We start from the raw sequence: 20,907 nt of genomic DNA, 5'->3' as shown, positions 1-20,907 counted from the left end.
CATGTTCAAGAGACAGCCACAGCCCGCCATAATACAATGACATTACTCAGTGTGATAAATAGCAGTTATGTCACACCCACTTTATAAACAAAAGCAAATCACGTTTTAAAAGAAATTCTGTATGTCACACTTCTGGAACAATTTAACAAGGTGCTACTGCTTCATAATATTCAGGAAAATTTTGAGGGCAAAACCTGCATAGTAGCCAAGTGATTGGAATGAAACACAGGATCAAATATAAAGGGATAAATCTGGATTTTAGGACTGTAGAGAAATATGGACTTTAAGTACATTAGCAAGAAGAGAAATGTAATGAAAGGAGGAAGCATTCTTTCCTAGATTCCACAGTTGGCAAAGAACAGCAAACATAATTTTAATGTTTTTTACTATAATGTATGAAAACAGGAAACTTGCAAAGGATGAACTTACCTTTTGCAAAGATGGGCCAAATTATTACACCTGTAGGTTGATACATTCAGGGAGTTTTAAGTGTAGTTTCGCTGGCCTTTTAGGAGAAATGAGTTTTGGATGTTAACTGGTATTTGCTTCTGTCTTTGTCAGCATTTTCTTAAGGTCCAGCATAATTTTTAATCTGAGTTCATAGTAAATCCAATACCTCATCAACCTCACAGCGGTGGATTTCTAAAGTTTGCAGGTATTGGAAACTTATAATGAGACCTGTAACTTGGAGACACAAGCTGGTGAATGTAGGTACCTGAAGTAGTGTGTGAGTCTGCTGATGCCAATCAGGCCCTGAGTTAGAAACTACTGAGTTAGCTCTTTCCATTTTTCACCCAGGGATCTCAAAGCCTGTTATACCTAATAAATTACTCTTGTCCACAATGTGGAAGATGTATGTAAGTTACTATGGGCTTATTTTAAGCCTGCACAAACGGAAACATAAATCAGTTTGGCTTAACACTGCATGCAGAAGTGGTGTCAGGAACAGAAACCAAAGGTCTTCTTTCTCCTCTGGGTCAGGTGACCCAGGAGTGTGAGAAAGCTCATTCATGTGCACAGAATTCTGCCTGCTGTCAAAACTACTTCAGCCTTTAGCCTACTTCCCGAAGAAAACAAGACTTTTTCTTTTTTTTGTTTCTTTTTTTTTCCTCTCTCCCTTTTTTTTTTTTATTTCTCCCTCCACACCTCTTCTGCCTCATCCCTTCACCCAATAACCTTTGATTGTCTTGGCCATAGGAGGTTTGGGCAGAGTTGGAAGGGGAAAGCAATAAAAATGTTATGAAATGTGGGACTGGCTAGAAGAGAAAGATAAATTAGTCCTTTCTGAGAGATGTGTGAGCCTACCAGGTCTCTGCTCTGTCTGGTCTGAGAGCTTGGCTGAAGCTCCTGAAGCATGGCTCAGTCTTTGCCATAGTGGGGCTACCCCTGTGCCCAGCTGGGAGTTAGCTGATGGGGGAGGGATGTGTGGAACCTTGTTGAAATGGTGCCACTGAAGTAGGGGTTGCTGGGAGTTGTAATTGGCCATAAATGAGAGAAGCTTAGGTTTTATTACTGGCACTGTTTGCAGAAGAACTTGGAGCTATTCTTTCTGCCTGTAAGAATGCATTTAGCCTGCTTGGGAATGTATTGTTATAATTTTGATCAGTCTGGCAATTAAAAAAGGCATTTTATTTCCAACCAGAGTTGATAAAGCAGAAACTTATTTAAAATATTGAACTCTAAGCCCCTTCAAGGGGGTGTTTCTTTAAATAAATATGTAACAGCATCTCAAACTCCAAGAGGTTGTTTTTTGTTTTTTTTTTTAATCTTCTAAGTAAGTGTTCTTTGCAGTTATGTCTTTCATCTCATGGGAACTGTCTGCTCCTTATTTTAATCCCAAAACATCATCAAAGTCAGTGAGAAAGAAGAGGAAAAAAATAGTATCTGCAAACTCCAAAATAAAAGCTCAGTGTATTGTGATTGATCTGGGCAAAATCCTATCCTGGTAGTTTTAGACTTTGTATTGAGAATTTTCAGAGCTGGAACTTTTAACTGCTTGGTATATGGACATAGAATTATTCTTTTCACCAAGAACCACACACATGAAATATGTGAGGAACATGTGGAGTGATGGTTAATTTTGTTCTCCTTTGGAGTACAACATTGTAGCTATTTATTGCAGAAGGAAATCAGAAATGCCTATCAGAAACATCTCCCTAGTCTGTTTGGAAGAGAAAAATTGAGACTGTTGCCCTTCCACTCCCCCTGGAAAATCTGCTAACTTGATGTTCTGTAGTCTGAGCGAGCTCTCAAGGTCATCAAAGTAATGTTTTGAAGCCTGTGGCCTTAGTATTCCTGTAGATAATAGCATCAGGCCCACTATCTCATACTCACCAATTTTGTTTTGGCTTCCTGCAATTTGCATCCCATTGTCCACTGATATTTTCTGCGTTCTTTTAAAGTAAAATCAAATAACACTTCCTATGTTGGCTCTGGACTTAATAAAACTCAGACATGCAGCATTTGGGACTCTTAAAATAACACATTTTAATACAAAGATGTGAGATATCTTTTGAAATCTGTGGTGGATGTTTATTTCCTGCTGGGCTTAATTTAGGAATCTAGTGCTAGCGTTAAACCAAGGGGAAAAATGTTTGCTCTTTCATCTGTGTGCCACATCCCATCCAAAATCACAAACAGCTCCTTTAAATTTCTGATCTTTGTCCCCTGCTGGATGTGCATAATACACATGCCTGTCTGACATATGAGACAGCCAGAGCCTTAAGAAAAAAACCTGCTAATCGTATGCTTCTTGTCTTAGGCCTCATAATCATCTACATTTTGGGAGAATGACAGCTGTCCAAATCTGTTTTGATTTAATAAAGATGCAGCTTTTTCTTTTTTTGAAGAAACCTCTTTCTTACCAAGTCAAAACTCCTGATTTTATTGGTAAAACAAAACAGGGGTAAAAATGTTTGGGGAATAAATACCTTCCCGGTATCAGAAGACCATTTCCCTTTTTTTAATACTGCCTTTGAATACAGAAGTAAATACTTTCAGGAGTGTCACCTTAAAATTACAAAATTTACTAAGGTCAAACCCAAATGTGAATCTGTCTTTAACACCTAGCCATGTAGCTCTTATAAACACTCATTATGTAGGTGTACACCACAACGTGCAGAAGAACTTCTGGTATTGTGCAAGCTGGTATGAAACTGTGTGGCTTCAGACATTCAGCTGCTTGGATCACATCAAAGAACTGGGATCAGAGTTTAAAAGAAGTTTGTACTTTCTGTTTGATAAAAGTCTTTCTTTGTTTGAAAAATTATCTTGGGCCCATTGTGCTATAATAGAGATTACACATGAAAAGCATATTTTAAAAGAAAGTTAGTAAGTTGTAAAATGTAACATTGAAAAGTTTGATGCTAGAAATTAATATTGGTCCTGTAATCTCAGTGGGTACGTTGTATGTAGGCATTATGATACAGATTTTAATTATATGCTTGCATCTTTTTTCTCTGTAGTTTCTCTGCCTCATTTACATAAACATCCCTTCTCACCTCTCCCTCCCCTCAAAGAGAAAGCATTCTTTAAACTGACAAGCTATTTGATGTTTTGTTTTCCCTTTATGCAGTATAAGAGCAAATTGCACTAACTATATGCTGTTCCAGCCCTGATATGAGGGCAAAATAATTAATTCTTTCCTGCAATTCTCTGTGGTACTTCACCAGTTGAGAAGCAGAGTGATCCTCTATAACCTAACAACAGCTTTTTAATTGCAACTGCAAGCCAGCACAAACTTAGAGAATTTATGTACTGAAATTTAAGTTATTTTTACAAAGTGTCTGTGCACAGATTTAGGTTTTCTACCAGGTAGAGAGATCTGAGAAGATTCTGAGTTAAAAAAACAAAAAGCCAGAAAGAAAAAGCAGGCATGTTCATAACTGACAGGCATGTTGCCAGTTCCTGATCCAAAGCAAGTGTCTTCTAAGGCTTCCCAAAGGAAAGGCCGCCAGGATTTCACAGTGTGTATTCTTCAATTCGTTTGTTTGTGAAAACTGAAGTTTATGTTTATAGAAAAGGAAAATTTCAGGCCAAACAGTTTAATTTGCTGGAAAATAGGTCTTTGAAACTAAAAATATCTGACCCACTTGGTAATTGAGGGTGCTGTTTAGCTAAAAGTATTAGTTTTGTAAAAGACTAAGAAAGTGTACTAAACTTTGATTTTCTTCAAAATGTCCTGTTGTTAGCATATTCAAAATATTCTGCACATAGTGAGCAATAATCAGCTGTGCTGTGCTGGTAAGAGTATGCTGGTCAGGTATGCTTTGGATCTGATCTGTCTTCTGTGTTTCAGATTCCTGCCTGGGCCTTATATAATCACGGTTTTTCTTTTTTTTATGATGTTCAGTAATAGAAATAAACTAGAACTTAATTCAAAGCAGTGTGAGTGTTCATTTTTAAAATGAGATTGTTAACTCAGTGGTCTTCAAAGCTGGCTTTGTCAAAAGAGGTAACATGATTTTTCAGGGTCTTTTCAAAGACCCTAAACTCTGGTAAACACTTCATATCAAAAGAAGAAATTAAGGAGTATTTCTTTGGAGTAGATATTTTGCTTTCTTGAGCTTTATCTATCTTCTGAAGCCTTGGTATTGACCTTAAGCAAAGTGATGAAGCTTGAAAGGAGCAGATATAGCTCAGGCTCAGTTGGAAGGGACTGTTCCCAAGCATCTCTCCACCTGGAACTCCTGATAAAAGTTGGTTTAACCATAGTGTACTCGAAAAAATCTACCCACTCAGTGTACTTACCTTTCTGGCACATACTATGTGACTCGGAGGTCAGAGTATGTCCCAAATGCAAGACAGTGATCTCTTTTTGCAGTCTCTTTGATCCATTATTTTCTTTTAATTGACCAGAGAGAGCTCAGCTAAAAGCACACACTGAGGTACAGGAGAAGAAGTCCAGTGAAGATCTCAGACATGTGATATTGTATCTCCCACACCATTTTGCTGATCTTATTTTGGTATGCTATGTTCGTCATTAATGAAAGATGTGATTTCTCACGTTGATATTAAATCTCATGTAGGCAGCATTTCACTCATTTGAGGTAGAAAGGTAAGGTAAGCATCATCAAAGGTCTGTGTAAGGACCAGCTCTCTACCTTAACAGTAAGCTGTCACAAAATCAGATTGTCCTGATGATGAGATGCCATTAGTATATTACCTCCAACAAGGTCTTTATTTCATCAGGTGTGTCATCACTGGTACAAGAAAGAAAATTAATGCCAAGTTGGTACCCAGGCCAACTCAAAACATGAAATTAAACTTTTTACCTTCAAAAAACCCCAAACCAGTTGCTCATAAAACAAACCATCCCACCATACATTCTAGTATTTTCTTTTTGAAGTATTTGTTCAATAAAAAACCTGTCCTTTTGATTGTCTTTATAGGAAGATATACCAGAGGAAAAAGTTCTAGGCTGGTGGTAAAACTTTCAGAAATTACAAATGGATTGAAGACTTCTAAGGCCAATGTTTTATAAAAACTTTGGACATTGAATTCCAGTGAGACAATGTTTCTGAGCATGGTTCTGAAGAAGAGTCTTAAAAGCTAAAACGTTTTGGGAGTTTTTAAAATGCTACCTTCAATCTTTATCAGCTGTAATGGGGCCACATTTTAGGCAATGGGAACAATGGAAGTCCTAGCTGGGTGCATTCCTATTCTTAATTGGAGGCTATAAAAAACGAATCAAAGTGTGGAGAAAGCACAAAGCTTGTATTAAAAACACAAAACTGATACAAGCATCTTTGCATAAAATAGTTTTATCTTCACTTTTTTTCTTTTATTTTGAGAATTGTCATAGCATATAATGTGAATTGTATATGGAATTATCTTGTAATTAAACTTCAACATCCCATGTGAAAATATGTGTGTCTGTGTTGCTGTAGTAGTTGCTGTGTTACTCTTACTCTGCAGCATTTCCTATACATAGAATGGGAAATATGCAGGCAAGTTAAGCTCCTGTAAATGAAAAATATTTGGTTTTTAATGAGTGCTCTCTAGAATCTTTTTTTCATATTTTGTTCATTTGTGCATATCTGGGTTTATTGCACATTTTCTTAAACTAAACAAAACAAAACAAAACAAAACAAAAAAAACCCCAAAAAACGCACAACCTCAAGAAACCCACCATGAATTTTTAGGTTCAGTTTCACAGATTTTTGTATTTTTGCCTTAGTAAGTTGATTTCTTGTGCACTGGTAGTTGTTATGACATATCTTCTCTGTTCCGGGACTTCACTTCTCATTTGTTGCATGTGTCTTATAAAACTCCAAAGAGAGCTGAGAACATACTTGACTCTGATGCAGTGAAATATACACAGCCAAATATGAGCAAAATGAAGCTTGCAATGCTTATGCTTCTGTATTTTACTGTGGTAGTTATGTAATGCTTCAGATTATCGTGCTAACATTTCAGATATTTCAGTTTCTCCTCATCACGGTTATCCTTAAAATTGTTTCTGTAGATAGTGGGCCAGAAGCAGGAGATGCAATGAAGCTTTTTATGTAATCCATACAGAGGGATCACCCAGATTAGGTCTCTACAGAGAAGGCATTTGCCTTTCAGACCTGTGCTTTCTTTAAACATGCAAGTGCAGCTCACGCTCACCTCTTGTCTGTAACAATATACTCGATTCAAGTTCTACTGTTCATGTGCAGAAACTGTTCATGTAGGTTTCTCTGATACTTCATGGCTGGTTTGTAACCTGCTGGTTTAGGTGTATTGTTGTCCATTTGAAAATAACTTCTGATTTTTTTAAAAAGTCTTTTATCACTAAATATAATTTGCATGAAAATTTTTGAGAAATCTGAGTTTATGGCCAAATTTATGGGACTCCATGTTAAAGCTCCAGATGAATTAAATCTGTAGATTTTTGGGGCAACTTTCAATTCTGTGCATTGTTTGTCTGGTGCTTCTCAAACTTTTGCTTTGAATATTTCCAGAGGTTGCATATTTTGACTGAATATTTTATAGATTATGGATGAAACATTAAATATGGTTTACTGGATGCTTGTGTTTTATTGCTGTGAATTTACATTATCTTGATTTCTAAAGCATAACTTTTTTTGACTTATTTTTGCCTTTTCAACAGAAAAATAGGGTTTAATAAAGAGAAAAGTTTGATTGCCACAAAAGAAAAAGTCGATTGACACATTTTTTTGACCTAGCTATGTGAGAAGTATTTTAAAAAGTACGATACAAATATAAAATGAGTGAATCTGGCTGCAGCTTATTGTTTAATGGATATGAGAGAGACTTTAGGCTTGGTGTGATTAAGCAGTTTCCTTAAATGGGGATGTGGTTTGGAATGGTTGTTTATAAATATGCAGATGTACTTAAGCCCAGTAACTGTCAAACGTTTGCATGTTATTGAAGTGCTACTGCACTAAGCAGTGGACAGCCAGCTGGAACTGTGGAGATAGGAGTTATGCTGAGGATCTCAAGGAAACTGCCATGCCATGTAAACAGAAGGTATGGCTCCTATTGACTGGCAGAGATGTTGTTCACTCTTGACACTTATTTTCTTGTATTCTGTCAGATGCACAGTAAAACCAAGTTCTTGCTCTCTCCAACCCTTCTGCTTTTTCACCAAAGTAAATCAATTTTGAGGACAGAAATGAATACCCTTCTTTCTCAGATAGACAGTGGAACTCATAAGGGAATAATTACAAGTCTAATTCAGCTCTTCTAATGACATCAGCCCAATGATTCTTGGATTCAAAGTCCTGGATGAATTCCTAAGCTTTTTAACTCTAAGCTTCTAGGCTGAAATAGTATGACTTTTAAATTTTGTTTTCATTGGAAGATCAAAGAAATGACTGCAGCATTAATTAACTGTGTGTATTTTGTTTGTGTAGCCCACTGCAAAAAGATTACGTATTTAATAGCATTCATTTGCTGGGTGAGATAAGGAAAGGAAAGAAGGCTGGTATGTTGGACCTATTGGAAGAATTGTCTGTAGGGCTGACAAAAGCTTCTAGAAGTTGGTCATCCATGTATGTACTCTCTTGAAGATTTTTCTGTCAGATCTAGTCTGATAATCCTGACATGAGCTTTTCTAATGGGCTGGATTCCAGGTGGATTGCTTGGTGTGACTGTTTTATCTTTTGCAGATTTTAAGCACATGAAGATTTTTTATTTTGTACAAAAGTTACAAACACCTAGTTGGGAATGTAGAGGGGAATTACACGTTTCTACATAGTTTTCTTTTTGGTAATGCAATTTCATCCATAACTTCCCCTTATGCAAAAATACAATGAGGGAGTGCTAGTGCTCTGTTTGTGTGATTAGAAGCTGTACTTCTTTGGTCAAGGCAGGCCAGCCATCCCTTCTACCTTAAAAGTTAAATATAACAAGCATCCAGGACGAATTTACTTCTTGCCTTAATCCTCCATCTGTACTGAGGCTGTATGTCCACTGCTCTGCCTCTTTCCTCAGATCCAGTCATTTCACCCCAGAGAGCAATTAGATTGGTTAAACATGATTTACCCTTGGTCAGTCCGTGCTGACTGTCCCCAGCTGTATTCAGAGATTGCTTCTTACAAAGCAGAATGAGGCTGACCAGCTGGCAACTCACTGTATTGTCCTTAGGCTTTTTCTGGAGGTGGGTGCAATGCTTGCCTTTCTCCAGGTGTGGGACATCTCTGCTGGTCTCTGTGATTTTTTAAAACCAAGAGAGAGCGGACACACTACAAGAGCAACCCCTTCTCTCAGCACCCCTGGGTGCAGCCCATCTCTGATGTCCTCACAGCTGCTGAGTTGCTGCTGTCCTGAAATGATGACTGCTTCTGCTAGACTGAGGTGTAGAGCACGACTGAATGCACACTATCAGAAAACGTCCTTGGCTTCCTTTTAGTTTTCTTTTCCTTGTCCTCTAAGGGAAGGGAACCTCTTTGCTGGTCACATACGAAGATGGTGCTTTTTGGTCTGGGTTGCTCAGAAATAGGACAAGGAGTCGTGCAAAGCAGCTGCTGCGTGCTGAGGAGAGAGAGCCGTGATATTTTGCCGAGGAGGATAAATGCTGGAGGAAACTGTGCCTCCTTCTACAAGATCTTTTTGTAATGTAAACGGATTATTCCCTAATTAAAAGAAGTCGTCGGTCTTTGCCTTCTGGTTGGAGGCAGCACACCTGTGTGCCGACTCCAGGGGGAGCTGGCTCTGGTTGCCTGCTGGCTGCCGGCGGCTGCTCTGATCCTGTTTCTGCGGGAACAAGTGTTGGATCAGCAAACGGGATGTATGTGAGAACAATAACACGCAAATATTGATTTACTGGCTACCCGAGCTATTTCTGTGGTTGCAAGCTGTCTGCCTTCGGCCGCGCGCCTGGCACCGCACGTAAGGCACAGCTCCCCTGCTCTGCCGCCTTATCCTTAGTGCTTGCAGGGGACTAAGGAGTCTTTTGACACATGGCATGTGAGAAAGTGCATCCATGGAGTGCTTCTGTGGGAGATGCTGGTCAGCCAGAGCTTAGTCCAACCTATTTCTTCCACTACCATGGGTGCCGAGACCGTATGTTACATTTGTTAAGTCTTTGCAAACTCAGGACAAGGACTGCTGTGGTGCCTGACATCTCCCAGAGGAGTGAGGAGCAGACAACAGAACAGAACTGGGGAGGTGGTTAACTTGTAATTTTCCACCCCCTGTCCCTTTCTTTCTTTCTCCCTTAAGAAACCCCCTAACCCTATGCCTTCATAATTAGTGCTGTGCAAAAGGTTAAATTCAGCCTGTCTCAGTTTGAGCAAAAGGGGGTGAAAAACCCCACTATGATAATAAAATTATGTTCTGTGTAATTTTAGATGTCAGTCTGAAAATCTGCTGATTTGGGATTGTGTTCAAACATAAGTCCAGGCCTACAATAGGGTGGCAATTGTGCTTAAAAATTCTGGCTTTACTGTTCCATGAATGCAGATTTAACTCTTATTACTATCTAGATAACACCAGAATTGTTGGTTTTGATCTTACTACACAAGATGCTAATCGATAACCAGTTTCCTTGTAATTAACCCCTTACTAGATGGACTTTTTTTAAACCTAGACAGCTTTTTGTTTTGTATATCCATAGACACTTTCGCATTTTGTGGTTTAATTACATTTTGAATAGAAAGGAATTTTAACTTTCCCGGGCAAAGGGTTGAAACGGTTTGCACCTGAAAAAGGGAATTTAATACTATGCCCATCAAGCAGCAGTGGGATTAAAATCCCAGAATGCCAGACAACGGTCTGTCGGACAATGCCTGACTGTATCCTGTTGCCCTCACTGTCCAATTAGGAAACCTTTACAGGGCTCAGTGAGTTCCTGAGACTTATGCTTGTTTGCAGAATCTTTCCTTCTGCCCTTCCTTCTCTTTCCTTTTTTATTATTAAATTACTTATTAATTACTCCCTGAATTCTAAGGCTGTTAAATACAGCTCATCAGACTTTGACTATATGCCAGAGAAGCTTTTGGCTTCTTCAATTTGTCCAGCTTCAAATTGCTCCCATTGTCCAAACCTGCAGCTGGCTATTGATGTGGTGTGGGAAAGCCCCTACGGAGCAACCTCTCCTTGAGAGCACAACACAGGAACAGCAGGTGTCATGGAGACCTTTAGGCTGTTTCCAGAAGCTGGAAGGGTTGCTTCTGCAGTTTGGGATCCCTCTGTGGGCTAGGTATGTGATTGTGTTGCTCTCCAGCTTCTGCAACACTGTTTTATTGCATTGTGCTACTGAAATTACTCCTGCTGGCAGAACTTGTTGCCTGTGGGGTTTTTTTAAGGTTCCTGGGCACTACTAAGACAGCCGGCAGACACTTGTACTGAAAATCTCCTTGCAAATACTGGAGATCTTGTGATTGTTTCAGTTGTCTGCTTTACTTAAAAACCTCTGCTGTGTGTCAAAACTAAAGGAATCCTTTTTCTTCTCAATATGCTGATACTTCCCAGCAATTGTGAGCAGGACATAAACCCATTAAAAGCCCCGAATTAGTTCTTAAGCAACGTTTATACAATAGCTCAATACAAATTATGTTTAAACACAAAGCAAAACTGTGCTATTTCCATTTTGACAAATTTGTGTATGCTGTGGAAACCACAGGGTTTGTGGGAGGAGGAAAATGCCTTGGAGAAGAATCCAGCATTAACTAGCCATTGGTTACTGAGATGGTACACAAACCTCGGCGTCAGACTGGCTTTGTTTGTTGCTCCAGGAGTTCTGGGCTGCTGAATGTTTTTTTAAGGAACACTTTTCTCAGTTGCATGCTTGCCTAGAGGTGGTCTCCTCCACCACAAGCGCCTTATTCTTGCCAGTCATCCCTTCAGGCTCAGCGTGCTGGTGTAAGGCGAAGTGAGAAAACATATCCACAGACCACAGCATGCTGCATCTTATTGGCAGTGGCCAGAAAACAAGCTCAAATCAGCCCTAATTTCTAAAAAGCTTGCCAAGCTAGGACTACACTCCTCAGGAGACAAGTTGCCTCTTTCTCACCAGCTGAAATGATGAGATACACTGGGGGCTGCTGTCCTGGATCGATTGAATGTGCTGATGCCCTGACACCCTTTGCAGACTTCAGACGTATTTAGTACTTAGGGCATGCCTCCATACTGCTCTATTTATCCTGAGCCTCCTGGAAACCATATGTCTGTGATTCATGGGGCATTGAGCCTAGGCTAATCACCTATGTTGACAGGCAAGGTATATTTTATTGGGCTTAATGCAACCTTAATATTGTCCTGCAGTTTCCAGAATACTTTGTGTGGATATGCCTGTGATCAGAGGAGCTGAAAGTGAAGTGGAATTTGTCTCTGTCAGGTTCAGACTGCATGACCTTTAAAGCGACTGTGAAGCAGTATCTCTTCCTTTTTCCTCTGTGGCCCAAAGGCCAATCCAGGACAAGGAGGTTTTGAAGGGACACAAGAAAAACAGAGCCAATGTAAACACCAGCAAGGAAAGAGACGAGAGAGGAGAGGAGAGAGGAGAGGAGAGAGGAGAGGAGAGAGGAGAGGAGAGGGGAGAGGAGAGGAGAGAGGAGAGGAGACAGAAATAGCAGTGGAAATCTGTCGGGTACAGAGAAGGCCCTTTTTGACATACTCTATTTCTTATAACACTTAGCATACATTTAGTTAAACCAGTAAAAAAAGCCATTCTGACCCTGTGAGATGTTATGTTTGCATTTACAGTATATTCCTGCTGGGAATATTATATTCAGAATTTGAACTATGGCAAACTGAAATTGTTTTGTAGGAACTGTGTATTTTAACAAAGGTGTTTTTAAAACTTTGGAACATCTTCCTGCTTATTCTCAACTAGGTTTATATATAAAAAAAAAAAAAGGAAAAAGGCAGTGTGAGCATGCTGCGGGTATGCTATAGAGTTGCCTAGATGTCTGACCCTCCCTGTTTGGCTGGCTATTTTCTGAGAGCAAGTTGAACACATGCTCTGGTGCTGTTTGAAGGCCCCATGAGAGGAAGGAGCTGATTGAAAGCTCTCAGTTACGCTGAAGTGGGTGGGCAAAGTGCTGGAATTGAAGAGCTGCTATGAACCTGCTGAACTTTGTTGTTTATAAATTATTTTGCAAGCCATCTGGAACAAGAACGGTGACACAGTTTACAAAAGCTGTAGCTGAGGTTTTCAGGTTGAGCAGCAAGTGTGAAATATTATTAAGTGATTATCAGATTTTAAAGGCTTTTCTGAGTGGCTTAAAGAGAGATTCTTAGGTTAGAGAGGTTTAAACTGAAACACATTGCTGACTTTTCTTTCCTCACTGTGTTTATCTAAGTTACATCTGGGTCTCCCGTGAAGTCCTTAACAGTACCCAAGGATCCTACTGCGATGGAGTCTAGGACAAGATACCCATTAGATAAGAGGTTCTTTTGCTTCATGAGTAGGAGGTTGTACTGCTGTCCCTGACAAGGTATTCCTCAGAAAACCTTCCTCATGTGCAGGGCTGATGTGAAATGTGAGATTATTTATGTTCAGGTGGAATGAAGCTGCTTAATACAGAAGCCCATTTCTCAAACCTTGCTGAAGCAACTCCTGTTGGTAGGACAAGGGCACGAGGACCATGCAACATGGCCAGGCTGTAACTGGCAGCCCCCTGCTGGCTTGGCTTGCTCTGTCTTTTACCGACTTTTCCCTTGGTAGCAAAACAGTGTCCATAGGTGCTACTGTAGCTGAACCAGTACAGGCTGGATGAGGAGACCAGGCTGCACTTGGGAAACCTGGAGAAATGTGATTTTACTGTCCCCAGCTATGGCCTCCCCTGGATCCATGAGACTGGGAATCTTTGAGCTTTCCAACTTTCTGCTATTAGAACAAGGGGGATTTTTCCTCTTAGTGAATTTCTCTTGGTAAGTCTTAGGGCAAATGTGCTGTGACAGTGACTCATACATTTACCCCGTGAGCAATGTACCTGAAATGGGTCAATGTGTGGGATGCTCAGCATGCGCTGGCTGGGCCTATAATGGGAAATGTCACAGGAGAGAGGCTGTAACCCACAAATCTCTGCTATTTCTGTGCTTTGTACATGGGCCTGATGGTGTGCTGGCACACACCTTTTTAGTTAAGGTGCATTGCAGCTTAAGCTCTTTCTGGAAGGTTGCTAGTGAAGATGGGGGGAATCGAAAGTCTCATAGATATTGGTCAGGTATAAAGCATGAATTTTCAACTGGAACAGATACTAGAACAAAAACAGTGCAGTAAACTTACATGGTTGTTGTAGGAGCACCTTTCTCTTCTGTTGACCTAGGTAGAAAGCTTATGTGCTTGTTAATGTGAAGCAGGTGGCTATCACTGGAAAGCAGCAATAAAGAAGGTTTTCTGGTCAGTTGTTTTATAATGCTGAACAGGCAGTTTCCTGATATGACAGGTAGTTAATGTACAGGTAGTTAAACATAACTTCCCTTGCCTTGTGCTGACCACTTGAAATGCAGTCTCAAAATATGGTGCAGTTGCTTGTATTAATGGTATTTGTACTTTGTGTGCGTAAAAACTTCAATATGGTCTTATTGCAGCTTCAATATATTAACAGCCTATGAAAGGGTCGCTAACATATTATAGCTACTTTTCAGACTTGAGTTTCTACTTTCCTCTGAAAACTCACATTTGTGTGCAGGGTTTTCTGTTATGCATGAGGTGCTAAGGAGAAGATGGGAACCTTAAACCCAAAACTGTTAAAACCAATGAAACCTGGGTGTCTGAGCACAGACGCTGATGGACGCGTTGAATTCTGACTGCTACTTTGTTGCCTCATTTGGGGGCCTAGAGAACAGGGGGGGTGTGTGTGTGTGTATGTGTCTACTTTCTAGCCTCTTTGGCTGTGTCTGTTTCCCCAGATGGGTGTAATTTTCAAGTGTTCAGTGCTGCGGAGCTCATTCTGCAGACTCCTGCTCCATCGGGGCGCTAAGTAGGTCTCCCTTGCACATACCCTGCTGCTTATTTTCACAAAGTCTGTGGGAACTTACTAGCTTTGAGACTCTGGGTCCTTTGTTAAATGCGTCTGAATGTAGTCAACAGGTCCAAAAATTGCTGGGAGGATGTGTGGACAGACTACGTGCATCCATGTGTGCCCAAAGATAACAAACATATACTCTTTGTGTGTGGAGGAACATGTGTACCAACTACTGCATATGTTTTGTTTTTTGTTTTACTCTGTACAGGTAATGAAATTCCACCAGGTCTGAAAATTAAATCCCACTTTAAGAAATAATTGATTTGCCTTTTTTTTTCCCCAGGCTTGTTATTTGTTTATTTATTTTGCTTCTCTCTAATCCATCCCTATAAGTGGTATAAGAGAAATGCTGACACACTCTTGCCTCTGCTATCACCAGTGGGTGCTACTCTGAAAGTATCTAATGATTTTAATGAATTTTGTGGCTGAAAGTTGGACACTGAAGCTTATTTAAAAGCATTCAACAGTGAAAAAAGGATAGGCCTTTATTGATATCTAGTCAAAAGTGAAGACTTAGCTGTAATTATTTACAAATCAATTAATGGACCTTTCCTCTAACACCCTATCAGTCAAAGACTGGCTAAGAGCAGGGGAGAGCATTGATAAGAATACACCATGAAACAAAATCAATTAGTTTTTGTCATTCTGACAGAAGTGAGCTCTACACGTGGATTAACCCAGAATGCAACAGGAAAATGTCCACAGGCTGGAAGATAACCTAATTTTGTAAAATCAAGGTTGTCATAAGAATCTTTCATAATTGATGGTGAGATTAGAATTTATCTAGCAGCCTGGTGGTAAAAATCAAAACAGCTTCTGGTGCAGCATTGCAAACATTTTAAAGCTAGGTTGGCCTCCTCAGATCTGGAATCTCTCCTCAATGTCAGCTAATTTAAAGAAAGTAGATACAGGGCATGGGCTTTGAGATCATACTTTTATGAATGAGGTCATATGTTTATGATTGTAGTTGGCAGTTACATTATGCAGTCCTTAGGAAGTATTGGTGCATGTGTATTTCTGATGCTGTAGGACAGCTGCCAGTATTTTTTCTATTACCTTTTTGAAAGTTTTTTTTAATTAATATGTTCTTGTATACAAAATATTTTTGTTCATACTTTTTGTCTGACTATGAAGCTGTGATGGTATTTGGATCATAATCCTGGCTTTAGTATGATTCTGCAAAGCAACAACAAAAAAACTCTTAATATTTTCTCAAAATAGTCTTTGAAAAAAGTCTAAAACATTTTTGTAATTATCAGTAGAGCACTAAGATACTATTGGGATGATTTAATTAAATGACAGACTTTATCAGTTTTAGCAAATCTTAGTTCTTTGTGTGTTCACACAATGTGGAATTCTCCAGAAATTTTCAGTCTTGTATCTAGCTTTCTTCTCTTTGCACTTAGCTCAGTAACAGCAGTGCTCTGATTTCTGCCTCCAGCTGGGCAGTGCATATTTCACAGCCTTACGATTAGCATAACTTTATTCCACTCAAGCATTCCTCTTCAGTGTGCACCAGCTTCCTCTCCCCACAGTGGGACTTTCCCAAGCTGCTTTTGGGAAATCCTAGTGAAAGACACCGCTATGCACATGCTGCTGCTTCTCTCCATCCCTCCAACATGTTTATTGTTCCTAGCTGTAGAAATGCTTTTCTGCAATTCTGCAGGTTATTTTGATATCACCCAAGCAGTGGAGCAGTAGCACTTCTTGTTTGTTCAATTCAATTTTCAGCCTAATATAATTCTAAAGATTGCACCTCCTCTGAGATTCAATGCAACAGCTCTTCCCCACCAGACAGTGCAGATAGGCACTGGTACAAGGGCAGGAGTACCTGAGAATAATTTAAATAAGCAGCAGGCCAAGCCTTAAAGAAAACCCAAACAAAATATATTAATCAAAATGGGGATTATCAGTAATGTTTTGTGACCAAGACCAAAGGTCAGCAGAGTAACCTTTCAGTAATGCATCGTGCAGACATGCAAAAGACCTGGTTTCTGTTCCCAGGCTTGGTCTGAACAAACCTGTGTGGTTTGTTTAATCTCTACAGGGAGAAAGCTTTGCATTGCTCATTGGTTTCAAGGGTGACCGTACGGATGGAAGTATGTGCCCTTTTGGTCCTGAAATGGGACTATGATTCTTGAGGGAACAAGTTTTTAGGGGCTTTCAAGTGCTAGAAATATGCAATGAATGTTAGAAAGAAAGATATGGAGCTCTAGCTTTTAAAACAGTTTAACATTGTGAGCCCTTGAGAAGGTAAAAAGTGTGTGAAGTGAGTCTAACAACTCCATGCTGAACATAGAGGATTCCCAGAGAACCCTGCAGTGCTTGAAGGTGCTCTATACCAACAGAGATTCTTAAGTTTTCAAGCTACTAAAAAGAAAGTGAAAAAAGTAAATGTACTAAAAGAAGAAAAGTTAGGGAAGCTGCTGTTGCCCTGGTAACCATAACTTTGATATTAATTAACATGGCCGTTGCTTTTAGCTGCTGACTTCTTAATGTTTCTCTCTCATTATTTGCAGTAGTAATTTAAAAATTCTATAATCTTCATTTCTTCTTTATTTCGTATTTATATATCTCTGATAGTTTTGTCCCCAGCCTCTCTGTGTTGTTCAAAGACAATCTTTTTCCCTTCTTTTCCACACATGTTCATCTCTCCTCAAGCAGGACAGAGTGAAAGGGGAAGAGGAGGAATCACTGAACTGAAGTCAACATCCTAACATCTTCTCTGGAAGAAATTCTTTATAAAAAGTCATAAATAATTATCTTGTCTGCAAGAACCAGAACTCCTCATTTAAACTTATTATACTTCTTATATCTCAAAATCACACAACGATGCAGACAAGTAGTAACATGAGACAAATAAAATAACTGTTGTTCCCAGCTCGTTTGACACAAACTGGTTTTTTCAACATCAAAAGAACTCTATGTATGGTTTCTGATATATGTCATAACCTTGACATTGGTTCAGAAGCATGCTAACCTAGGTTGGGATTGTGAGATGCTTTCTGTTGTTTCTCCTTAAGATTTGGCTCATGGTCATGACATACCCATTTTACAGCTTTTTACAATATGTTTCCTGGGCAAGCACCAATTGTCTTACAGGAAAATTTGACTTTGGGTGAAAAGAAGGTGAATAGAGGAAAAGGAGATAAAAGTACAAAATTAGCTTCAAATCACTGCCTGCCACCATCTTGAACTTTTTTTTTTTTTCCACTTACCTTTGAAAAAGGAACATTTGGAAATAGCACAGCAGCAGTAATCTGCAGTGACTATCCTGTATAGTAGAATTTTCCTTGGAGGGTATACACGTTCTAGGTGATTTACTTCTTGCAGCCTAAAAACACGTTATTCCTCAAATACGTAATTCTCTTTTGCCTGTTGCTTCATGGTAAATATTGTGGAAAAAAAACCCCCTCGTGCCTCTGTAAAAAAAGTTCTTTTGAAGTATGTTTTCAAGTCTTTCTACTTACATACTGCTCCTCTGTTTTCTGTGATTTCTAAAACACAAATTACAGGGAAGATGCTCTTACTGGCTACTTTAGATGTTAGATGTAGCTCTTATTTCTTCCTGGGAAAGGAAGGTCAGATAATCTAGCACCCTGTCCTCTTGCATCTTGAAAACCTCCAGCAGTGTGGACTCTGCCATGTCCCTGGAGAGGTCATGCCAGTGAATGATTATTCTTGCTGTAAAAAGCTTATTTCTTACATCTAGGAGCAATATACTGGTAGCTGATGTTGAAATTGTGTTTTGAGAAGAGGGGATTGTGAGAGCTTTGTGTGTGTAAGAGGGACAGAGAGGAATTACAGTGAAAGTAGTAGATCGATATATTTGAGCAAAGTTTTGTTAAGAGGGGTGGGGGTTTTTTTTGTTTTATTTTTTTTTTGTTTGGGGTTTTTTTTGTGAAAATAAAAGATCTGAATATCAATTCTAAATCACCTTTCTGTTTCAAAAATTGTTGGACTGAGAAGGTTTTGTCTTGGCTTCATTCAATGTGAAATTAGTGAAATTAGTCCTTAAGCTCTCAACCCCCAAAGTAATACATAGTTGGACATCAAAAATATATGTATATGGGGCATGTTTTGATTTAGCTTAAATCTGTATCCTTCCCGTGCATCAAGCTAAGCAGTCTAATAATATCACAGCACATCATGACAACATCAAACCCAGATGACCAGATGGTTCCCTGTGACTCAAAGAAGTACAGTTGGCATCTGCAAGAGAACAGTCTTCTTTTGTAATCGTTATTTTCCCTGGCATTTCACCCAAATTGCTAAGACAGTGTAAAACTTCCAAACAAACTGTAAAAAGCTTCCCTGCCAATAATCATATTATTCCATATTTGAGCACCTAATTAAAATATTTTGGTAACCAAATTTGCAGATGAAATCAACATTTGCGGGGATCGGACAAGATGATCTCCAGAGGTCCCTTTCTACTCTAACAATTCTGTTGCTTTTTAATTTCTGTTTATTCCTGATGCAAAGGATATAGAATGGATACTGGGAGTCCAGACACTGTTACTGATCACTTTAATTTGCTGTTCATTCAGCAGGCCACCTTTTGACAGGCTTCTAGTTTTGTAGAGTTAGGTCTGTGCTTTCTCAAACCCCTTGGTTCATCAAGACTTTAAGCACTTTTGTAACTAATGGTAATTCACATTGCACTCTCTGGAGATCCAGCATCTTACTTTAACAGCCCAGGGAAAAGATATCACTGGCAGAAGGTCAGAAAATTGAAATAGAAACTTGCAGCTTAAATACCGTACAAGTGCAGACTGGTATTGGGTGATGGTAACACCTTATCTTTTCTAGTAAATGAAGTAAGCAGGAAAAATACTAACTATTATACAGCTTAAAAATAAAAGTGACTCACATGATTAAGCATAGCTAGTATTTTATGAAATCTCTGTGAAATTGTATTATGTTTAGCATCTCAATATTCACTTAAAAGCAGAGTCTAGTGTAAGGATAACTTCCACACAGATGGAACCCACTTTCTTTTCCCTATGAGCAAGTTCTCTAATTGTGTGTGCATTCTATACAATGTTGCTCTTAGTGGTAGGAGAATTGTTTTCTTTACCTGAAATCCATTTGGACAATGTTAGCTCTAGATTTTAGCTTCATCTTGACTGCTCAGCTCTGCTCAGTAAGAGACAATAATATAGATGTGGGAGATGGGAACAGAGCACAAGTTTCTGAAAAAAAGGACAAAAGTACCGTGTGAGGAGAAACAAAAGGAGTAAAAACTGAAGACAAAGTATAAAGTAACCGGGGAATATAGAAAAGTGAAGGAATAAAGGAAAGGTCAAAAATTAACTTTAAAAGTTCTGGTAAAGTATACCATAGGTTGCTGTCATTTGGGGTCAGAGTAATGTTTCAGTTGCTTATAGATTGGCTGGTAGGCAATCTTACGAACTTTGATAACTCAAAAAATGGAATTGAATGGAGAAACTTAGAACCGATGTTAATCTTTGAGTTCAGGAAAATGTTACAAGCTTAAAACAGCTTAAGGATTACAGATCCTCAAACTTGCTGAGGTATGTATAAACTTCACAAAGTTCGTATAGAAATCCTAGTTGTCAATATTACAGGTTTATTTATTGTTGGCTTAAACTTCAGGGAGTAGCCTCATCAAGCAAAGGCAGTGTGCTCTTACTGCTGCTCATCATAGCCTTGCATGGGGGAAAAGGAGGCTGGCAGACCTCTGTGAGGTTAAGTGCAGTGGTGGCATTTATTATGTAGGATAATTCCATTTTGTTGCACTGTCAAAGTATAAAAAGGCAAATGTGACAAAATTTACCTGCAACTGTGCAATGTGTTCTCACTCCACGGGACAGATGAGAACAGGTGGAAGGATATGAGTGTTAAAATAACAGGAGGAGAGGAGCTGGCTCAGCGCTAGTGCCCCTAACTGTGGCTGTGGCTATAAAAAAAATTAGTATGGGGTGAGTTCATTATAAATTCAGTGTTGTTTACTGCCTCAGTACATATTTTTGACCTATGGTTAATCTGAAGTAGTGCAAGGTGGTTCCCATGCACCAGAAGTGCCTATCAGGGCAGTTCCCAAGAGCGCTTGCTGGCCTCTGAATTCATGAGCTCCTCTGCTTTGTGCATGTGCCCTTATCATGGCAGAGAGAAAAATCAGCCTGGCATTCAAATATTGTGCATGAATTGAATGGGCAGATATGTTTCAAATTATGTTTTACAACATAACTCTGCTGTGACTGCACTGTTTTATTTTTTAAAATTGTGGATCAACACTGTGCAAAATGCAAAATAGGCAATAAGGCTGGTTGGTGTATATTTGGCTGTCAAAAACTGGTTAAGCTTGCTTTGGTCTAGCCCTTATTTTGTGCCCAGAAGTAACTTTGTAGACATAAATTAAAGCATGCAAATACCTGTTTGATCTGAGACTGCAGTAGGCAATTAGGTATTTTCTCTGGAAAAAAAGTAGTCTGTAACTATTTCCTTGAGGAGAGGAATG

The 20,907-nt window shown here is 39.2% G+C and overlaps 1 protein-coding gene across 12 annotated transcripts in view; it reads left to right on the top strand.

Moving 5' to 3' along the window:
• LOC121674672 overlaps positions 1 to 20,907 on the top strand; it is a 300,378-nt gene that overhangs the window by 161,366 nt on the left and 118,105 nt on the right. Inside the window, exon 7 of one of the 12 annotated variants that reach the window (XR_006019764.1) lies at positions 5,391 to 6,990. The exons of the other annotated variants lie outside the window; for them this stretch is intronic. The gene's annotated coding sequence lies outside the window, so the exon portion shown is untranslated. Of the gene's footprint in view, positions 1 to 5,390; positions 6,991 to 20,907 lie in introns of those variants that run through there. 12 annotated transcript variants of the gene reach the window in all.

This window comes from Corvus kubaryi, unplaced genomic scaffold (genome assembly GCF_017639235.1).
Source record: "Corvus kubaryi isolate FWS band 111438036 unplaced genomic scaffold, C.kubaryi_AGA036_p1.0 69, whole genome shotgun sequence".
Taxonomy (NCBI): domain Eukaryota; kingdom Metazoa; phylum Chordata; class Aves; order Passeriformes; family Corvidae; genus Corvus; species Corvus kubaryi.
The sequence above is the reverse complement of the archived record's forward strand: the minus strand, read 5'-3'. Positions and strand labels throughout refer to the sequence as shown.